Below are 10263 nucleotides of genomic sequence, written 5' to 3'. Positions count from 1 at the left end.
ATATTGAAGAGGGGGTTTATCGTAAATTAGGAGGGGGTTTAAAAATCAAATTCTTCCTTAACTGTGCTCGTGAAATTTGGGGGACTGACGTTTTCATTTTTTTTTTGTTTTGTGTTATAGAAGAGGGGAATTTAACTGCGAAAACCCCTGGTAGGGGTTTTTTAAACTCAAACCCCCCTGGTAGGGGTTTTTAAACTCAAACCCCCCTGGTAGGGGTTTTTAAACTCAAACCCCCCCTGGTAGGTGGTTTTAAACTCAAATCCCCTGGTAGGGGATTTTAAACTCAAAACCTCCTTTGCTGTGCTAGGGCAAGTGATAGTTTAGTATTAAAATCTCACCTAAAATAAACAAAATGAAAGCGAAAAATCAGTCATTAAATTCCGGGGGAATTTCATTGGGGGTGGGGGGTTGAACCCCCTGGCTACGCCCATGCCTCCATGTCATCGCAACTCTTGGTATGCGTAGTTCATTTTGTCTTAGAACATGTCCGGCAAACCTTATGCGATGCTGTCACAACCTCATGCATTTTTTTGTTGAGCCACATTTAGCCTTTTCTCAATTTTGACAGATGACTTCCATGTCTCACATGCATATGTAGCAGTTGGAATGACGATTGTGTTGAGAAGGTGTATTTTTGTCTCGAGTCCAATGGCTTGGCTAGTCCAAATAGGCTGCAGCCTTCGGAAAATGCTCCCTGCCTTTCTATTCGGCACGCTACATCATCATCTGTTATTAATGCTTTCGCGAGAAGGTTTAGGGAATACAACCAGCAACTTTCCACTGTCTCTTGAAAGTCTTTAAATGTCCCAGCTCTACCCTGTCCTCTTGAACTTATTCACTAGTGTCTTGTTCTTTAGGATCTTCCTCTGCGTCTCCTGGTGGTTCCAAACCAAGGTCTGTCTAGCTCTGTTGTTGGCATCTTTTTGTTTAGATTTAGACTTACAACTACAAAAAAAAAAAAAAAAACTAAAAGAATACTCAAAAAGAGACTAGTATAAAGGTACATTTCTTATTCCATATGCTAGAACTAACTTCCACAAATCTTCCTTTGTCCTTGTGCCATTAAAGCATGGGGTGTGCTGCCTGAATCAGCCATGACAAGATTAACACTCGAAACACTTAGGACGTAATTATCTTCTCTTTTGAAGTAACTGTGATTTATAAAATAAAATAAGATCTGCATCTCTATATTTTTCTGCCCGCACATGTCCGAGAGTTTGATCATTTCTACACAGTTAAATCGTGATTTTGAATTTTATATTATACTTAGACTTAGATCCTCCAGCGCCATTTGATGCATAGGGCAGCAAGCTGTCTTCACTAAGATCTGTCACTGGTAATGTCAGAAGCCTCTTTCCACCTGGTGTACACGGCTTTAAGGTCCTCCATGAAAGTGTGACGCCAAGTTATACGAGGATGTCCTTGTATTGTTATCTCAACTATTGATATGCGTAACTCATTCTGTCAGACAGCATGTCCCGCAAACCTCATTCAACGCTCAGTCACAACCTCATTAAGTGTTCGGCTTGGAATTTCCCTGTTAGAGACCCAGATGACTTCCATAACATATTCTTTGTTTCATTGTTTGGCCTGGTTACCATGGTAATATTGAACCGTGATAATATTTTCTCAAGTCCGCATTCTGTCTGTCTCGGGAAAGTAGGGACGTCTTGTTCTCTTTACACAATACTTTCATTCATAATGTATACCTCGAGGAAAGATCAGCGGTTCTCAAAGTAACGACGTAGAGCATTACATAATTTAAAATGTTTGTAAAAATGTTAACACGTTTCGGATTAACAGGGTTGATAATCTGCTTCCTAGCCCTAATCTCCCGCAGGATGACGTGGGATTTCAGCGGGCGGTGTATGAACCCGGGACCATCGAGACGACCGAACGACAGTCCAGCGCGCATACTGACAACCAGACAACCATCCTGCCATATGTCGTTAAAGTGGATCCAAATTTTCCAAATAAACAAAAATGTTCGATTGCTTCTTGCTTCATTTTGTTTGCACGTAATGCAACAGTAAGTAAATAGATGCAGTGTTCCAGTGCTGGATCTAATGAAATGGAGGCCAATGGACAGGATAGTTTGTGTCACGTTATCCCCTCTTGGAGCTTCATGTAAATGCACTAAATAATTAATCTTAAAAGCAATAAAAAATTACAAAATACATAAACTACTTGACAATGTTTTGTCAAATAAATAGACTAGTTATCTCATTCCCAATAGGTGCTTATCTACAGCATCTTTATAATGGCTTAAAATGATACATATTTTTTAATATGAAAGATAGATGCCCCCGCATCTTTACAATTCTCAGACAACGCTGTCTGCGGACAATCGTATTCCGGAAGTCATCCTTTATGAACGATTCGGGACTGGTTCAATAAAAACGTATCGTCCCAACCCCCTCTATGTGGATGTAATCAAACGGTACCTCAAAGCAGTGGACATTGATGTTGGACTGGGAAAACATAGCCCTATATCGCATTAGATCAGCGGTTCTCAACCTTTTTAGCTCCGCGACCCCCCATACAATTTTTTTCAGGTGGCGGCGACCCCCATCCATAAATTTTCGTTCATGAGCACTTATAAATGTGATTTAGCTAATGTTATAAAATCTTTATCAAATTGTAGATCTTTGATGTGAGTTCCATTGTTAGAGACTGAATATATAGTTTGGGCTTTATTTAGTATAAAATAAATTTACGCTTCAATTACAAAACAAAAGTGTTCTAATATAACTTTCATTTATTTACTTTTTTATTGCGTGCTTATAATATTCATGTTGCATACATAAAAAACAATTTTCTAAATAATGCTAAGCTTGGAAAACGTACAGTCTTTGACACAGTCAACTTCAGCTACACATTTGTTGCGATGGTAGTTTCAAACACACCTAAGTTAAAGCGAAAGTTGAGCTTGTTTTTATTTCACTAGATTAGGAATTCACATAATCTGCAGCAAGTTTATTTCTTTATTTAGGCTTGATAACTAACAGAAAAAAACATGTCTCACTAAGATATATTGTTGGAAATGGAAGAGGATGTTGCGAAAGAAAATCTGAAATATAACAGAATGACAATGGATCCAGAATCTGTAACTGACATTGAAGAGAAATCATATTTAGCTGCCTTGCTATTGGTGTAATGCTTGTGGCAGTATCTTTGTTGGTAATATATATCAATGAATCATATAGTGAGTTACAATGCATTCTTATGGTGACTCATTCTTTACCAGAGGCATTCAAATCCAGCAGCATGTGCAGACCTCACAAATTTTTTTCTTCTTATCTTATCTTATATAATACAGACGTTACTTCAAAAAAGAAGATGATTACGTCCTACGCGTCATGCATTTAGTCAAGAATATTAACCAATGACTTAAACTCTGCCAAGTCACTGGTTTTCCTGGCTAGCTCAGGCAACCCATTCCATGCTCTAATAGCACTAGTGAAGAAGGAGCATTTGTACAAATTTGTCCTATGTTAGACACCTTATTTATAGTTTAGTTATTTAGCGACGCACCATAGAAGACGCATATTGAACGGGACTAGTGACGTTTGGGATATGTTGGGTTAGAGACTGAAAAATCAGTTAGCGATATAATCTTCCAGGGTAACGACGTGTTTAGTGACAGAGACTTTTACTGTGGCCTTTTATTAGAATAAATATATGTGAAGTTGTTCATCAGCGTTGACTACATCTCTTCACTAGTTAAAACCGATGTTTATTGTTTTGTCTGGATTGTTGTTCAACTACACGGAATACACCCGAACAATTACACCCAAACGCTTGCAGAGTAATTGGTTGAAATCCAACAGTCATCCATAGTTGACCTCAAGACAGCCTGAACAAGCAACATCACAGTGGCGACCCCCGACGCCCGAAGCCCGACGCCCGAAGCCCGAACCTCGAACCGGACACCGAAGCTGAACGTTTACTCAGGTGAGGGTTGTGCACTCGAAGATATAAAGTTTCATCGGAGTACGGCTGAACACAGCATCATCACAGTGTGACTTTGTTCTAGATCTACATGCAGTCGTCGCCTGTTTGATCGTACGTTCAACGAGCCGTTAACTCAGGGTGACCTTCGTCAAGACAGTAATCATCGTAACGTCTGGTCTACTCAACGAGTATATTATCAACGCCTGATCTTCGCATGCTGAATCGACCTACAGCCAGAGGAACCGTTCATTCATAACGGGTGAGAGATCGTTAGTGAACCTGTTGGACATATTTTTTCTTCGCTTGAGAAAACAGTCGTAGGAGCCACATCGAGTATCAAGTTTTACCTCGTCAGTTTTGAGAAGGACAGTTTGCCCGCTGTCAGAAGTATTGTGAACTACAAGTTTGGTAGCTAACTAAATCGCTCTGTCGTCTTACCCTTTGAGAGATTCTTGTGGAGCAGTTTGCTCATTGAACCGGTTGCTTGCCACTTTTATAACGGTCACTGTGTTTAACCTTTGGAAGGTTAGTGAAATCGTATTTATCGTTGCTGAACATTGATATATTTAGTATACGTTGGTCTAGACCATATCTAGACTTGTTAGTAGTGAAGTTGTGGAAACAGTTACATCCACTTAATTTTGTTGAAAACCGTTAATCGTATAACGGAACGTCGTCGGAGGTGACCTTGGTCTCACCTAGTCTACATTGGACATTTTGGTCTAGTGAAGCAGCGTACAACAGCAAACTTCGTCGTACTACCAGAGTAGCAGCAGAAGCAGTGAACTATTTTAGAGAACCGTTATTCGTCAGCCCAGATCAAGTCATCGTCAAGAAAGTCGTTAATCGTCAGCCCAGATCAAGTCATCGTCAAGAAATTCGTTATTCGTCAGTCGTCCAGATCAAGTTGCCGTCAAGAGACTGTTATTTGCCAGTAGTCGTCTACGCAAATCAAGTCGTCGCCAGGAGAACCGTTAACCTATTCGTCAGTAACTGTGTACACAAAGTCGTCGGAACTACACATACGGTCATCAACAGTCGTCGAAGAAACTGAAACATTTTGCTGTGGCATATCAAGACATCTGTGGCATTACGTGGGATACTTGACACGGATTGTATCCACTGGTAGCACCGGAGAACAGAGTCAGAACTGGAAGAGAGGCAGTGGAATTTGTTGTGATCTAGCGTATTCGGGAATCCGAAATAAGGGGATCTTTCTTATCAAAAGCTAAGTGCCATTTTTCTTATTAGTATATGTTTAGATTGCCCTTAGAAATAGATTTTGTCTAAATTTGGTACGTTAGCCTGAGTAAAATTCAGGTGGTGGTGAAGCCTTAAAACCCGTTCGGGGTAGAAGACGTAATTAAGATGAAAAACTATATTATACGTTTAGGATTGTGATTGTTTTGTTTGTGTAAACGTCATATCCGTTGTTGCTTGGTTACTTCATGACATTATCAATGTGTGCCATATTGTCATATCCCAACCCATAGCAATAGTCTCATTTAATTATTTCATTTGTGTATATTATTTTAAATTATTTATTTTTATTAATTCAATTAGATCTGTATTTTTTTCACTTAATGATAGAAAGTACAGGTAGGATTCTTTTATTGTGAATCAGACTAAAATACATTTTAGTTTGAGCGGTTAAAATCAAATATGATTTTGCCATGAGAATAATGCCGAAACTGGCATTGTAGTCAAACATTGTCGTCTGGCTAATACTAATCTAGATCCACAAATTTTTGGACATCTCGTTGGTACATTTAATCATCTAGACTCTAATTTGGAATATTATTATTAATTGAAAGATGAATGAAGGTAGTACATTCTAGATGTATATATCTTGTTAAAGATATATTTGACATTGTATAAACATATTTATTTCATATGGTTAAATAGAACCATAATTTCTGGATTAGATCTATCTTATCTACTCTAGACAGTCTTAGAGTCAACTGAGTACTCTATAGACACTTCAGTCACATCAAATTTTAAAATTGATCATAGTTATTCCTACTAATAGTCATAGTGCTCTTGATAACTATAGATCTAAATGGTACTATTATATATACTATACTATACTAGATTTCAATTTGTGTGACACTACTATTACTAGATCTAATATACAGATTTGAATATAACTCAGACTAGATTTACACATTTACTGAATCTATAGAGACATAACACTTAAAACTGGTATAAAAGTGTGTAAAAACTTAAATATAAAATAAGTTTAAAGTATAGCCATAACCAATATAGGCTAAGTAAAAAAAATATATATAAAATAATACAATGGCTACATCATCATATATGGACCTTAAGGAGGTTAAGGAAACAGCTATGCAGGATGGAAAGGCCATGGAGTTAAAAGGAAAGGACTTAGCAGCTTATGTACAGCAAGTTGTGAGGGAAGAAATGGCACGTCAAGATAAAATAAGAAGAGAAGAGATAGAAAGGCAAGACAAAGAGAGAGAAAAAACTAGAGAACATGAAGCTAAAATGGAGAAGATGAGATTGGATGCAGCACAAGCCAGAGCTCAAACTGAACAAGGAAATAACACAAAAACTCAAATAATATTACCACACAAAGAGACAACACTAATTCGCAAACATGGCTAAAGAGAAAGATACAAAGTTTTGATGAACAGAAGGATGACATTGGTGTTTTTCTGAAAAGATATGAGGCAAAAATGTCTGCATTTAATATGCCAGAAGAAGAATGGTCTGAAATACTGATAGACTTCGTTCATGGTCAAGCTCTAACAATATGCCAAAATCATGACCATCATATTGATGATAGCTATCAAGTGTTGAAAAGAGAGTTGTTGAATGCCTATGGTCATAATGCTACAACTTTCAGAAAAAAATACTTTGACTGTCAAGCCAAGATGAAGATGTCAAGATTTTATGTTTGTTGTCTTCCCCTAAATTGAAAATGCCCTTGTAAGACTTGACAGTAGTGGAAAATATTGACATATTTTTTTTTCAAGGGGGGGGAGGAATCTGTTAGACACCTTATTTATAGTTTAGTTATTTAGCGATGCACCATAGAAGACGCATATTGAACGGGACTAGTGACGTTTGGGATATGTTGGGTTAGAGACCGGAAAATCAGTTAGCGATATAATCTTCCAGGGTAACGACGTGTTTAGTGACAGAGACTTCTACTGTGGCCTTTTATTAGAATAAATATATGTGAAGTTGTTCATCAGCGTTGACTACATCTCTTTACTAGTTAAAACCGATGTTTATTGTTTTGTCTGGATTGTTGTTCAACTACACGGAATACACCCGAACAATTACACCCAAACGCTTGCAGAGTAATTGGTTGAAATCCAACAGTCATCCATAGTTGACCTCAAGACAGCCTGAATAAGCAACATCACACCTAGCATATGGGATGAGGAATGTGCCTTTATCTTTGTGTCTTTCAGAGTATTTTATTAAATTTTGTTTTTGTATTTGAAGATTATGGTTCAGTGTTTTGTGTATAATTGCTACTTTACTTTTGAGTCTTCTGTCCTGAAGGCTTTTTAAATTTAGTGATTTTACTAAAGGTGTTACTCTAGTCAAATGTGAATATTCGTTTGTTATGAATCTCACTGCTCTATTTTGTGTCTGTTCCTGTTTCTTAATGTTTTCTTGAGTTGAGGGGTCCCAAATGGAGTATGCATATTCTATAATTGGCCTAACCAAGGTTAAATAACATTTTAGTTTTATGTTCTTATTTGATTTATAGAAATTTCTTTTAATAAAAAAATATTTATATGCATGTATGTGTGTGTGTGTGTGTACATAATCTTTATTACATTCTGACCCTTTATTCTTTCGGAAGACGTTTATTATGTCCCAGAATATCTTCCTGGAGTTAGTGGAAAAATTGATGACTCCCCGCCATTGTTAGCAAGGGGGTCTGGGGGAGCGCTAGGTGCTCCCCTCAGCGCGGGGCGGAGCCCCGCTGCCAAACACTACTTCTGGTATTGAAAGCCAACAAAATGCATTTTCCTGCTATTAAAAAGTTTTATTTCAAAAACTTATATGCTATTCTTACTGACTTAGAACCTCCCACGCCGTTCGATGCATTTGCAGTCAAGCTGTTTCTACAAAAACCTGTCACTGGTAATGTCTGAAGCCTCTTCCCGCCTTCCCTGAGGACCTCCATGAATGTGTATAGCAAAGTTGTACTTAATGAGATGTCATTGCAACTCTTATTATACGTAATTCATTTTGTCGGAGAACATGTCCAGCAAACCTCATGCGACGCTCTTGTCACAATCTTACTAAGGGGTCGACTCCCAGTTCTGCATAGCATTTCCTTGATTTAGACCCGATCTCTATAACTATATATCCTAAAATGTGTCTTAGCCATCTTTGTTGAGCCACATTTCAATTTCGCAGATGACTATTCACTGCACTTTATTAATGGAGCCCCGCCACTGGTAGAAATGTATAACCTCTCTTAAATACGCTCTTGCAATTAGGGGACTGTAGTTTGCTTTATATTTTATATAGAAAAGGAAAGTTTTATCGTCAAAACTATCTGTTGGAGGTTTTAAACTAAAAAATCTCTGGAGCTGTTTTTTTTACATTCAAAACCCCATTTGGCTACGGTCATAGAATTTGGTAACTGTAGTTTGCTTTAGAATAATATTGTAGATAAAGGTTTTCCACCTCAAAACGCTCTGTAAGGAAATTTATCGTCAAAATCATCTGTTGGGGGTTTTAAAATAAAAAATCTCTGGAGTTATGTATTTCTTTTAAAAGTCAAAACCCCATTTAGCTACGGGATTTTAAACTTAAAACCATCTGAAGGGGTTTTAAACTTTTTAAAAAAGCCATCTGTAGGAGAGGGGTTTAAACTCAAAACCCACAATTGGCATGGCTACGCGCAAATATTTTTAGTTTGTAATTTGCTTTTTTTTATATTGACGCGGAATTTTTTAGCATCAAACCCCTCTGAAGGGGGGTTTAAACTCAAAACCCCTTTTGGCAACGATCATAGCATTTTGAGTGCGTAATTTGCATTTTTTTTTTACATTGAAGATGTATTTTTTAGCTTCAAACCCCGCTGGCAGGGGGTTTAAACTCAAAATCTCTTTGGCTACGCTCATAGATTTTGGAGTGTGCAATTTTTCTTTTTTAAATTGAAAAGGTATTTTTTACCTTCAAAATCTACTGGAGGGTATTTTAAACTCACAACCCCTTTGACTACATTTATAGAATTTTGATTGTATAATTTGCTTTGTTTTTGAAAGGGGGTTTAAACTAAAAACTGAGACAAAACAAATTTAGCTACGCTCATAACAGTTTGAGGGCGTAATTAGCTTTTATTTTATATTGAAGAGGTAATTTTGGCTTTAAACCCTACTTAAGACAGGAAGAGGGGTTTAAACTCAAAACCCCTTCAAAATTTTGAGTGTGTAATTTACTTTTTTATATTGAAGAGGGGGTTTATCGTAAATTTTGGAGGGGGTTTTAAAATCAAAATCTTCCTTAACTGTGCTTTGGGAGTTTGGGGATTGTCGTTTGCACTTTGTTTTTGATTTTGTTTTACATAGAGGGGGATTTAATTGCTAAAACCCTTGGTAGGGGGTTTTAAACTCAAAACCCGATGGTAGTGGGTTTTAAACTTAAAACCCCCTGGTAGAGGTTTTAAACTCAAACCCCCTGTGACAGGTGGGGAAATGTGACGTGTGTTTGGCTTGTTTAATGTCTAGGGGATGATTATTTTTAATGCTATCACACCCCCACTTATCAGCATATGAGTCGGGAGCAGACACGCAACGAGACAAAGCAATGAAAGATAGATACAAAAGTTAAAATAAAGAATATTTATTTACATAAATATACATATAAGAATAAAAAGGGGGAGGGTTTGCACCTATCTCTAATTGATAATAATTTAGATCATCACTCTTGCACCTATTAAGAGAGTATGTCACTTTGTCCTCTGACTTAGCTGGTATTCCTGTTGATGTCGCAGCTGGCTGTGTCCTGGCTTAAGGTTCTGCAGCTGGAGGGGGCGCTCTAGCGGATAGAGGGACGCCGGTGATATAGTTCTTGTGGAGTCTCAATCCCAAGTTCTAGTATCGGTAGTGGGCACAGTAGGGCGGGTGGCCGGCTACCGTGGGCACAAGGTTACTGCGGGCAGAGCTGATCTGCCGTGGGCAGCGTAGTTGACAGGATATGTCCAGTGAGTTGCAGAGGGTTGGCGTAGCTATGACGTCTCACACAGATCTGAATCTATAGGGACGTCGCACCTAATAGCCTGACAGGTGGGCTGTCGAATAGGAGGGCAATGCC

This window comes from Biomphalaria glabrata, chromosome 17 (genome assembly GCF_947242115.1).
Source record: "Biomphalaria glabrata chromosome 17, xgBioGlab47.1, whole genome shotgun sequence".
Lineage (NCBI taxonomy): Eukaryota > Metazoa > Mollusca > Gastropoda > Planorbidae > Biomphalaria > Biomphalaria glabrata.
Note: the sequence above shows the minus strand (reverse complement) of the source record.